This window comes from Podarcis vaucheri (assembly GCF_965113315.1).
Source record: "Podarcis vaucheri genome assembly, chromosome: 2".
Taxonomy (NCBI): Eukaryota; Metazoa; Chordata; class Lepidosauria; order Squamata; family Lacertidae; genus Podarcis; species Podarcis vaucheri.
The window spans coordinates 44,307,016-44,320,295 of record NC_138760.1 but is presented as its reverse complement, the minus strand read 5'-3'; positions in this window follow the sequence as shown (position 1 = coordinate 44,320,295).

The window sequence follows — 13,280 nt, the reverse complement described above, 5'->3', positions numbered from 1 at the left end:
GCCACCCTACAGCTGAGGGGGAGACAGAGGGCAGACCAATTGGGGCAGTGCAGAGGCTGTGGGTGCCTAAGCCACCATTTCACTCCCAGGAGAGACACATGGCTTGAGTGAGCTGCAGGCCCCACAGTGGGTGCCGCCCACCATTTTGTCACACACACACACACCCCAGTGGGGACGCCCAGGGCGGGCTGCACCTACTGCACCCCCCCTTGCTATGCCACTGTCCAAACCAAACAGGTAAACTGTCCACACATTTGTCCTGGCCTTGCTCCTGACACAGTGCAAGGCAACCAGCTACAAGGCTTGGTCTTGGAAACATGTTATTATTTCCAGCCTAAATGTAACAAAGAAACTGTGGCTATCCTACTTGTAACCTGCCATTAGTCTTGTCACAGGGTCCACAGTGTTGGCCTCCTGTACACAACAACACGTGTTGTTCTCTTGAAAGGGTCTCTCTAGTAGCTAAATTTTTGTTCATTGCTTATGCATTTTTCTTTCTTTCTTTACGTATCTAAGGTGCAGAAATATTGCTAACTCATAACTACCATAAGTACCCCAAAAGCTTGCATTTCAGCAGTCTACATCTATGGATTTAAATGTATCCAACATCAAGAATTTGATTATTGTACTTTTTGCTCTATAAGACGCACCAGCTCATAAGACGCACCTAGTTTTTGGAGGAGGAAAACAAGAAAAAAAATATTCTGAATCCCAGAAGCCAGAACAGCAAGAGGGATCGCTGCGCAGCGATCCCTCTCGGTGTTCTGGCTTCTGGGTTAGCTGCGCAGCCTGCATTTGCTCCATAAGACGCACACACTTTCCCCCTTACTTTTTGGGAGGGAAAAGGTGCGTCTTAAAGAGCGAAAAATACGGTATTTGAACAGATACAAGTATTAGGCATGATTAACTTGTTTCCAATGTTTCTGCTTATAATTCCAATGTTTCTGCCTATAATACTACACTAGAGGGGAGGGAAGAGGAAGGGCACCAGGCTGCCACCATGGAGCAAAGTGTTCTGTTACATGAAGCTTTAGAAATATGTGTTGGCACTGGATTACATTTTATTTTTGTTTCTCTTAAACCCACAAGCTCTCCATTTTATTTTTTTATTTTCTTGCTTTCCACGTTTCCCATTGAGGAGGGCAGGAATTCCCCTCGCAGCCTAGGATTAGGGCATTTTATGAGACTGTCTTTCCCTGCTATTACCCCTGGAGGACTTTATTTACGCCATTTACAGCTCTAGCAATAACTAAGCCACACTGTTCTTTTCGGAAAGAGGCTGAGGAAGAGCCATTAGTCTAGCGTTCAGAGCGCAGCCTAATTTTGACTGGCTACTTGCTGGCAAAGTCCAGAGGAGCAGTGCACACCCTGCCTCCTGGCAGCAAAATCCAATTAAATTAGAGATCCCACTTCACCAAAAGGCCTCCGTCTAATTTGTGTAAAGTTTCCATTAAACAATGCTGCCTGCAGAAAACATACAGTATAGCTCCCTGCTGGCAATTTAATGGGAAGAGAATTCCAACAGGAACGTTATTAGATTCCCCATTAATGCCGTGCATTACATGCACACTGTCTTAACTGACATGAAAGATACTAGTGTGTCCGCAAACGCCGTCCTGTTAAAAGCTGTGCATTACTCATGGAAGCCTGATTCAGGTCTAGCATTTTCAGAGGTACAAAAAGAAGAAATTCAGAATAAAAAAAGGTCTGGGGGGGTTATAGCACTGTAACTTTAGCAATGATCCTAAAAGATTGGCAGAATGTCAAATAATTTGATCATAAAATTTCACAGGAAATCTTTCACAATTCTTTTAATTGTGGGTGGGGAGGTCCTTTTGTATTTGTTTAAAACAGCAACAGCAACACGACTCTGTAAGAAGGGACACCTGAACACTGAGGGTTAATGTTGTGGAACAGCCATACAATATTAGATGAAATTTAAGAGCTATAATCCAGTGGTTGTTTCAGTGCATTCGCATAGAGAAATCCAAGGACAGACCCATTATTTTCTATTGGGGAGGAATATTCTGCAGACACAGTGGAGCATTAACATTGATCCAATGAGCGCAGCACCTGATTAATAGCACAATCCCATGCATGCCTAATCAGAAGTAACTTGCTTTATTGACCTAAATGGAACTTACTCCCTGGTAAGCATGACTGTAACCTAGTGCTGTATTATTAAACTAGAAGTGGTGGTAGGAAGAAATGTCTCTTAGCACAGGGTCTTTTCACAAAAAGGCTGTCACCGCATCTGACCACGACAACCTGTCCTGAAGGATGGTTCAGTGGGTGATACTGTATTCCCTACTTGGAATGTTCTAAATCTAGACAAGTGATGAGAGAGGAGACACAAGGCAGTTGGGCGCCTTCTTTACATGCTTGGTTAGAAGCATGGGGAGACCCCTGGGCCAGAGATGGAAAGAAGGTAGAGTCCCAGCCAGAGAAGAATGGCAGATTCAGTTGATGGGTTATGCCAAAATGGCAATGACCACTCCCCATATCAAATGGGGGGCGCCTTTTGCATGGTTGCGCACAGCCCCCCCCCCATCCCAGTAGTTCGGGCTGGCTTCATCCTTCCCAGGCTGGATACCTGGAGGTCTCCACCTACCTCAGCCAGTCGCCCAATCCCGCCTGGGGAGGCGTTGCCAGGGGATTGGCCAGGTAGGGGGAGGGACCACCCTGCCCACACATCAGAAGGTGAATCTTACCTACGAAGCATCAGTTGGCTCCAGAGCTTCTCCCACCCTCAGTTAAGCCTTCTTTTGCAGGTTAACCTCTTCTCCACAGGTACGCAGGCACAGCTATGTCAGGGTTGCTGTTGAAGGACTGGAAAGGAATTTTCCTGCATTAGCAGGTTTTGCCTGCCCCATAGCAAAATATCACAACTTTGGCGGCTTCAGGCCTTGGGCGGAATCCTTTCGTCTATCTTCCTAAGTGGGGGGGGCATGAAGTGGTGACCCACACCCCCCTTGCGGCGGTGATCCCAGGGTTCCCTGTTAAAGGGGTCTTGAGGAGAGGCATTGGCCACACACAGAGAGGTTATCATTGCTCTCCCCTGTGACTGCGGCGAAATGGGGGGCAGGCTCTCTGCTTGGACATATGTTCTCCAGAGCCAGCCCAATCCCTGCACATTCTGGATAACCCTGAAGTCTCCCAGATCCCCGACTGGGGACTGGGAAGGATAAACACCCAATACCTGAGCCAAGGTCTCCTTACATCTGAAACTTAATAAAGTTGTGGCCAATTTTAATCCCAAAGCACGTTGTCTTGAGTCATTATTCCGCTCAGGGGTCGCCTGGGGTTGGGGGGGGGACTCCACCTGTCCAAGCAAAAATAACCGGAAGGATCAGAAATCAGGAAGACCAAAATTTTAATAAGGAATAGGGAAAGTTTATAATTTATCTTAAAAATTATTGTAAACAGTTAAAATCATCAATAGGATTGGAATAACACTTGTGGTTTAATTGTGAATTTTTGATATAATGGAGATGTAAAAGATTTGGATTATTATAAAAGATGCAGGAGGAAATGACTAACAATAGGACCCACAAAGGGGAGGAAGGAAGTCCAGGAGATTCTTTGGAATCTTGCTTTTATGATGTATGTTGGATATGTGATTGTAAAACTTTAATTTGAAAAACCAAATAAATAAATTATAAAAACAAAAACAAAGAAGAAGCACGGGAAGACCTGGTCCCATCTTCTTCTCAAGTCATGCTTGTTTTGGATTTATCAGGGCTGCTTCCAGGGTGGTATGTCTGTCACGTGGAAGTAGTTTGGCAACTAGGCCAAAAATATGCAGGAGGAGGGTATCTTCATACACATTACTGGGTCCTAGAAAGATACAGATGTTGCCAATTGATTCCTAAATCCTTAGCATTTTTGTATCTCTCTGGAAAGTAATGACATGCATTAATCCTTTGCATTAATCCTTCCCACATGGCATTGACACTGGTTCCATGTAGGGAGTGTTCCTGTGACATAAATACCATAATGTGGCCCACCAAGATAACATGTAAAATGCTTTGATGCCGCTTAATTGAGCAACACACTAAACGCATGTCATATCAGGCCTATTACATCCCTGTGTATGCACCTGCTGATGTTTTCGGCACGCATTACAGTCCTCAAAGAGTTAATTAGCAGTACTGTACATTAAATTAAGTAGCTGTCTGGTGGCTCAGTCTTCGCCAGGCAGTAGCTTTAATCCTTTTAGCATTCTAAACTCCAAATGCAGTTTGCAGTTTAAATATATCCCTAAATCTTATCCTAATCCTTCCCCTTCGTCTAAGCCAAAGTTTATTCCACCAGATGTGATGGATTCTTAATTAAGATGTTTACAAGAAACGATTATGTACCAATGCTCATATTTGCAAACCAAGTCAACAACAGTAGCACAGATCACAGGCATAAGTAGCTCAGATAATTGATGCCTTTATAAAAATCATGACTTCTTTTTAACAAAAAGCAGGATTCCTATTACATTGGGCTCCATTAGAGACCTCCTAGTGTCAAATAATAGTAACAGTCTTGATTAAAGTGGAGGAAAAATTCCCCCCACTTCTTTTACTATTAGCCACAATTACGCTACAGAAACTTGCTTACCTTATAAACAGATACTGTAATAATATTTACTTGTGCGGTTCTCATTCATTCTGCTGGAGTGTGCAGAGAAGAACCTCCCACTGGAGGGTGTCCATAGACTTCACTTGTGCTAGCAGAGTTTTCAGGATGTAGAAATGAAAGTGTGATCTGAACATTAAGCATTTGACCCTAATCCTAGGTAAACCAAACAACAATATATTCTGAATGTGAATGTGAAGTATTTTTATATTGCCAATTCATATAAAATATCAAGGCTGTGTGTGTGTGTGTGTGTGTGTGTGTGTGTGTGTAAAACAATGTCATAATTCAAATGACTGACTAATCAAGAAAATATAATTAGCTGCATAAAAAATTTTGTTGGCATCAAAAGGTCAATAGGAAGGGTGTCTATCAGAACTCTGATGAAAGAGTGTTGCACAGCATAGGACAGGCAACACTAAATGCTTGACTTCTAGCTGAGGCCAGTTGGGCCTCTGTAACATGGGAGACAACTAACAGTGCTCCTCCTCTGGGTGACCTTATAGTTGGAACATCTGAAGCAGGGTCTGTCCCACATAGAGTAGATTGCAATAATCCACTCTTGAGATTACCAAATGCATGGACTATAGTGGCCAGGTACCAGATATAGCTGGCATATCAGATGAAGCTGGTATGGTAAAATGCATTGATAGCTGCAGATGTCAGTAATGGCAAAGAAGTATCCAGTACCACCAGGCAAAGTACAGTACCACCAAGCTTGTTCCCTGCTTCTTTAGAAGGAGTTCTACCCCATCCAGAACAAGCAAGTGATCTATCTTTTCGACACAGGAACTCCTATCTCAGAGCCTTCAATTTCCCAGGATTCAAGCTCTGTTTATTGACCCTCATCCAGTCCACCACTGCATTCAGGCTTGCACAGCCACTCCTGATTCAGATGTTATGGAGAAATAGACTTGCATGTCATCAGCATACTGATGGCACTATGCTGCAAAACGTTTGCTGAACCCTACTGACTACTCCTAATGGCTTCATATAGATGTTGAATATTGGGAACAAGATGGTGCCTTGTGGAACCCAATATCACAGTCAGGTCATGTGTCAACCGTAGTGACCAAAGGAGGAATGACCACTGGGAAGAGAGCAGAGAGAAGAAATGCCATCGTGCATCTGCAGCAGCACAACTGGATGCCTTCATCTGCCCCAGCTACAACAGAACAAGTCTCTTCCATATCTGCCTCTACAGCCACAGGAGGCATTGTAACTCCAACAGTTTGACTTCACCTGCAAAGGTGCACTCCTCCATTGGCTCCCAAAACAGACGGATGCCAACAGCAAAGGGTCAAAGATCACTTCCCCGATGCCACTCTCTGGACTTGACTATGAAGGTTGGAATGGAAATATTGTAAGACAGTGCTTCCACTGCCCATCTCATACAATCAGAAGGATATTATGCTTGAAGGAACCAAAGGTGAATGTGAGTATCAGGGTCTCCTTCTGCCTGATCTGAAACCAGTCTGAACCCAGATTGAAGTGGATCCAAATGACACTACTCCTGTGATTGCACCCTTCTCTCCAAATAAAGGTAAAGGGACCCCTAACCATTAGGTCCAGTCGCGGACGACTCTGGGGTTGCGGCACTCATCTCACTTTACTGGCCTAGGGAGCCGGCGTACAGCTTCCGGGTCATGTGGCCAGCATGACTAAGCCACTTCTGGTGAACCAGAGCAGCACACAGAAACACCATTTACCTTCCCGCCAGAGCGATACCTATCTATTGACTTGCACTGCATGCTTTTGAACTGCTAGGTTGGCAGGAGCTGGGACAGAGTGACAGGAGCTCACCCTGTCACGGTGATTCGAACCGCCGACCTTCTGATCTGCAAGCCCTAGGCTCTGTGGTTTAACCCACAGTGCCACCCGCGGTTTAAACAATGCAATCTTATACTTCCAGGGGAAGTACACTCTTCTCTCTGTTGTCAGTTAGGTGACAAAAGGTCACTGGTAAGTTGCACGCCCTGCCTTCTAGAAACAATATAATAGCAATGGGAAGACCAGCCTGGCTCCATCCATCAGCCACAGAAGAAGCAGCCACAGAGAGCTAGCTCCCTCTTCCCCACCAGAGAGTCCCGTTGCTGGTTGCCCTGGGGCTGCAGAGCTGAAAGGAAGCATACTCTGGACTCAGCCAACAGTCAGGGGACTAAGAACTGCTGGACTGGGGGCAGGAGTAATAAGTGTGATGGGCTGCTGCTGCAGAGGAATCACCATCCCAACACTGGTGTCGCTGATGCTTATTGGTGGGCAGTGGCAAACTGGCTGCACTGGCAGAGCCAATCCAGTGCCCCCACCTTCACCCTGCCCCCAAACTGTGTCTCCATAAATTGCAACGATGATAGCTGTTGGGAGGTCAGCTCCACAATACTGTGCTCGTCACTCCTGGTTGAGTGAGTTTGTGTATGTGTGTGATTATAATCACTTGAGGATCCTTGAGGATCATTTGATATAAAGGCAGGATATAAACACAGAAAATAAACAGATCCAGAAAGTGTGTATAGGATTGCAGCCACAGTTAAGGCTTTTTAAGCAGCTGCCAAGTCATCTGCTCTGACCCCGGAGGAGCCAAGGAGAGAAAGAAAGATCGGTTGGAGGTTGATTTAGCAAGAGAGGCAAGGGAAACATCCTTCACTGAAGGAAAGTCATCTGTCTCCCTCACCAGTGATGGCAGGCACTTTGGGAAGAGGAAGCCCCTTGTTAACAACCTGAGTTTTGCATTCTGGCCTGCACATAGTTCAAACCTTTGGTGACCTCGAGGTCAAAGGTTCCACCCCCCATTCATCAGCCCCTTTCAGGTTAGGCACAGTCACTGGACACAAATGGCTACTTCCCCCTCCTCACAGAGGACAGATGGTGCGAGATCCTGTTTGTGTGGAAACTAGATCTTGTCTCTGTTAACTTTCTGCCTAGGAGACAAAACCTAGAAGCGTCCATTAGTTGCCTGGCTCCTAAGTCAATATCCACACTGTCAGTTTGGGCTCAGGTACTACTTAAGACCAAGTGGACCTTTAAGGACTGGACTGAATGGGTCTTGCTTTCCTAACAGTTCTGCTCCTTTCCCTTAACCATTTTGCAAATCTGGGTATTTAAAATCATCCAGTTGCATGCATTAACATGCACACAGTTTTGAGCAAGTGAAAATGTCAGCTCTTTAGGAGTCTGCATGCTCTTGACACATGGCCATATCTTGGTCTATAATGTGAATTATAAGGCCTGCCTTGAACAGATTGTACCTTTGGACTATCTTCCACATGATACTCCAGAGGATAGGATGAGAATGAATGAGTGGAAATTGCCAAGATTTTGGCTAAACTTCCTGATGATTCAAACTATGTAATGAAAAAGACAACAGACTCCCTTTCACTGAAGGTATTTAAACAGAGGTTGGTGAGCCATCGGTCAAGGATAGATGCTCTGTTTCCAGAGAACTAAGACCCTCTTGCAATAGTGGCATCCCAGAGGGAGAAGAGGCTCCCTCTCCCTGTTTTTTTTTCATTCCATGCTGGGTTAGGAGGAGCGACTACTCTCCTACTACCCCAGGGCTGCCCTGGGATGCAGAAATACTGATTTTCACCAGTACTGCACTAGTGAAGCAGCAGCATTTTTCTCCCTTCCCTGCAGTGCCCTGGGGAACAAAAATGCCATGGTTTCCTTCCCAGGACAGTGCAGGTGCAAAAGGAGATTGTGCTATACCAGCGCTGCCTTGGGAAGTAAAAGCACTCCTGGATGCTGCATAAGGCTGCATTGCGTTTCCTAACACCTCCTTCATATTCCAGGGATTGAAATGGACCATCAGCACTGTGAAAAAGAGCATACTAAGAATAAAGACTCTGTTGGTTTGCTTGACAAAGCGTTCTGTGCAGTGCGGAAGATGTAATACAATCTTTATATATCAACAGGCATTGGTCCAATAAAAAGGCAATATGTTACCAGTATTGTGCCTCTTACTATTTGCACACACCTGCAACAATCTACCTAAAAGGACACCTGCAAGATCATCTCATGTCTTATATGCCCCATTGGCCACTTCAAGAGGGGGCCTCCGGCAGATACCATCCCATCAGAGAGCCCATTCCATACAATGTAGGACTTAGGTCTTTAGCATAGTGGCAGCTACGCTTTGGAAGACCTTCCCACTACATATCAGACAAGAGCTGTCTTTTTCAGGGCCCATTGAAGACCTTCCTTTCTCAGCAACCCTTAAAAAAACAAAACACCAATCCCAGTCTGTATCTCTATTGTATTTTACATGTTATACATGAAATTATTTTATGTATGTTTTTATTGTTAAAACACACAGGAAGCAATTAGTACATAGAATCAATCAAATAAAAAATGTGGTTGATATTAGGCCCCATTTTCACCTGGCTTTTGTGAAATGGAGAAGGCAAGGCATGAGAGATAGGAAACCTGACATGAGATGGATGCACTCTTGTGGCCCCTATACAGGACTAACCCACACTGCCAGGGGCAGCAATGAATCTTTCGGTCACAAATCCTTTCAGCCGCCCACTGCTATCCTTGCTCCCATCTTCCTTCCAATGATTGCTGCTAACGAAGAGCAGACAGGTGATTCTAAGTAACAAGTTCACAGGTGGGTGGCCAGGATAAGGTGTGCACAGCACTCCAATGGACTGCTTATCCCAAGCTATGCTCTGACCCTACTTATTGACTGCATCCGGACATTACACTAAACTGCAGTGAGGTTTTGCATAAATGAGTCCTGGACTTGTACCCTCTCCTCTTCCCTCTTTTCTTTTCCTTCAGCAAAGGTATGGGTGGAAGGTTGGGAGATTGAAAGGATTTGCTTCTACTTTCAACTACCCACAATTTGGTGTTTCATGCAAGCCAGGACAAAGTGTGATTAGGTTTACCTATGGTTTGTCCGAACAAGACTCCAAGGATAAACTCTAGTTATACCAAAGTTTCTAGTTGGTATAAAGTGATAAGTCTCTTAGGATAAACCAAAGTTAAAATCAACCACAGTACCCAGTTTGTATAAAATGGCAAACCACAGTCCCATTCAGATGCTCTTTTAACCATGTTGAAATAACACGTTGAGGGGCCACACTAGAAGAGAATCAGGGAAGATGAAGTATGATTTTGCATGCAATGCTATACTACCTTCTAAAAAACACACACCAGTATATGTAGTCCAGTTCATCCATTTCTCTGTGTGCAGCGCACATCATGTAACATTTTGGAGGAGCCAAGATTCCAAGTTTAAAGGCACAACCTGCTTGGGTTCAGGCACCATGAGTGAAGTTTTGATGTTCAAGATCTGAAATGCATAAATATGTTATCAATAGTAATGTGAGTGTGTTAAAACAAAATCCCAGCACTTGGAACTGCAACAAACATGCACATGTCTTTAAGGTTAAATTTCCATGTCTAGAAAGTAGAATGCATACAGTTCTATGCATAGCTACTCAGAAGCAGGTCTATTTTCCCAAGCAAGTGTGTATAGGGTTGCAGCCTAAAGTTATTTTCATCACCATGCCCAACACACACTGACTCATGTGCAAAGTCTGTTATCTCTAGTCTCCTCTCCTCACTGCCCTTGACATTTTCTTATCAGGAGCCAAAGAATCCTCTCGGCTGTGTATATTTTTAAAGTTTGCTTGTGTTGCAGGGCGATAGAATAGGGGACATCTGTTTGTTTGGGGATCATTGGGTTTCCCTTTCTGGTTTGGTTTGCATTTCACTTTCCCAACTTCACAATGCACTCACAATGAGCTCCAATTTATCACCTTCTAAGTACATTGCAAATATGTAATTTGTATTTGCCAGAATGTTATCTGGACAGATTTGATTGCGTGTTAAGATCCCAAGGGGACGCGGGGGACGCTGTCGGTTAAACCACAGAGCCTAGGACTTGCCAATCAGAAGGTCAGGGGTTTGAATCCCCACGACAGGGGTGAGCTCCCGTTGCCCGGTCTCAGCTCCTGCCAAACTAGCAGTTCGAAAGCACGTCAAAGTGCAAGTAGATAAATAGGTACTGCTCCGGCAGGAAGGTAAACAGTGCGCTGCTCTGGTTCGCCAGAAGTGGCTTAGTCATGCTGGCCACATGACCCGGAAGCTGTACGCCGGCTCCCTCAGCCAATAAAGCAAGATGAGCGCCACAACCCCAGAGTTGTCCCGACTGGACCTAATGGTCAGGAGTCCCTTTACCCTTTACCTTTAAGATCCCAAGACCTCCCCCAATAAATAAAGACACAACAAAATTTAGTTCAAGGTTATTGGCATAATTTTGGCCACAACTTTATTGATTACAGATCGTGAGTGGTATGTTTAGGCATTGGTTCCCAACTAGCTGCACCTGACTTTGGCAGGGCAGCACTGACGACTGGACTCCGGCAGAGGTCAGTAAGGGTAAACATCCTGGGGGAGGATTGGACTGGTCTCTGACTCAAGCTCACCCCAAATGCTCCCAGGGGTTCTGGTGTGGCCCTACCCCTGGAAGGGGATCGGACAAAAGCAAGGCGAGCCCCTGGATTCTTTTAACGGAATACCCTTTGCGCATTGGAGGGTCAGGTGTGACAACCTCCCCTCCACTCCATATTGAACCAATGCCTAACCGCCAAACCTTAAAAAGTTGTGATGATTTGCTATGCGGCAGGCGAAACCCAAGTGGCACCAGCCAATTAGCCAAATGGGAAAATTCCTACTGGGCCCCTGTCCCAACAGCAGATGACCCATGATGGCATAGCAAGGTCATAATGAACCCGAAATATAGGGAGGGTGGGCGGGTGATCCAGTGCACGAGGTGAAAAGAGGAAGCTCTATGCAATGTGCAGCAGTATATATAGATCCCTCGGTTAATGCATGGAATGATCCCATTGGCCAGAATTACCCCAGCCACCGAGGGACCACCAATTGGGTTGCTGTGGCTATCCAATCGCTCCCACCCACAACAGCGGTGAGATCAGTCTTGATTAACTCACCGCAACACTTGCTCTCTGGGAGGAGGCCACGATTTCCCAGTTATTTATATGTTTATCTGCAGCTTCTAGTACAGGGGGTCGCCAGCCTTTGGGGGCCCCATGCACACATTTGCAAACTGAAAAAAGCTGTTGTGGGCACCACACACACGTGCCACAACCAAGCACATGCTGCAAGCTGTGCTGCTGGCATCAACAGAATGCTTCTCTCAAACCTAATTTCAGTAGGGTGTGGAGACCAGTGAAGGTGTCTGCAAGCAGGTGTGCATTCACAAACTCAGTTTTGGAGACCCCTGTCCAGTATTTCAAACCTTTCTGCTTGGTGAAGTTCACAAGCTGCGTACCATTCTTGCTGACTTTGGCCTGAGCAGGTACACTGTAAGCTACCATGAGCAGCTCCCAGTTGCCAAGAATCTGCATCTTTCTCTCCAACCAAGCACTGACCCAGCCTGACCTTGCTTAGCGTACAAGATCACAGCCTGGAGCAGCATAGCTGCAGGCCGGTAGGAAAACAGATGTCAGCTACAGACACCGCTCATTGATACTTTGCTATTCCCATTTATTATTTATCCAATACTTGATCTCTGGGTCAATTGATGTTATGTTACGGTGAACTCTTCAGCCATGCTTTTTATAACAAAGGCTTCACTAAGAATAACTGTGCTGGGAAGTGGAAAGCAGGCCTGTCAAAGGAATTTATTCTTCCTCACATGATAGACCTGGGGCCTGGCATCTTGCATTAAGCGGCAGTGAGCATTTTGAGGATATTTTCAATGAACTCTTGGTGAGAACATATCAGGAGCAAGGGTATGCCTCCGGGGAAGACAGAATCACCCCCAGAATTTCCTTTTCTCAAGATTTGTTTCCCTTTCCTGCTACTCCCCTGATCAAGGGCAGTATTTCATAATATCACAAAATATATGCCGGTGTTTCCTCTGGTCCTAGTGGTCCTGTGTCATCAACCTTATAGTCTAAGCCAGGGGTGGTCAACATACTGCTTACAGGCAATGTGGTGAAATCCTGAAAGTTAGGTTAGGTTTCTAGTCCTCGTGCTTAAGAGATGTCTAAGCAGCATATATAGGGCTCGGAAGGCAAACAAGATAATCTGCCTGTGTGTGCTTTAAAAAATCTTGTTTCTCAGCTCATCTTGCCTGCTATTGAATATTTGGGGTAGTAAATACTACAGTGGTACCTCAGGTTAAGTACTTAATTCGTTCCGGAGGTCCGTACTTAACCTGAAACTGTTCTTAACCTGAAGCACCACTTTAGCTAATGGGGCCTCCAGCTGCTGCTGCACCGCTGCCATGCGATTTCTGCTCTCATCCTGAAGCAAAGTTCTTAACCTGAAGCACTATTTCTTGGTTAGCGGAGTCTGTAACCTGAAGCGTATGTAACCTGTACCTCATATTGGTCTCCTCTGGTAGTTGAAAGACATAGTTGCCGGCAACTATATTATGAAGATGAAGGCTCAGAGTAAAAAGATTCATGGCTCGAGTGGCATCAGCAGAGAAATGCTTCATGTTCATTAGCTATGGTTTAATACCTACCACATTCATCCAAATTATATGCGCATAAAAATGCAAATTACGTACAGCCCTCTGGTTCATTATGCACTTGAAAATGGCCCACATTACTAAAGAAGATGCTCACCTGGGATATAATGACACAAGACGTGGCAAAGCAGGGGCCTGATCCACTGAA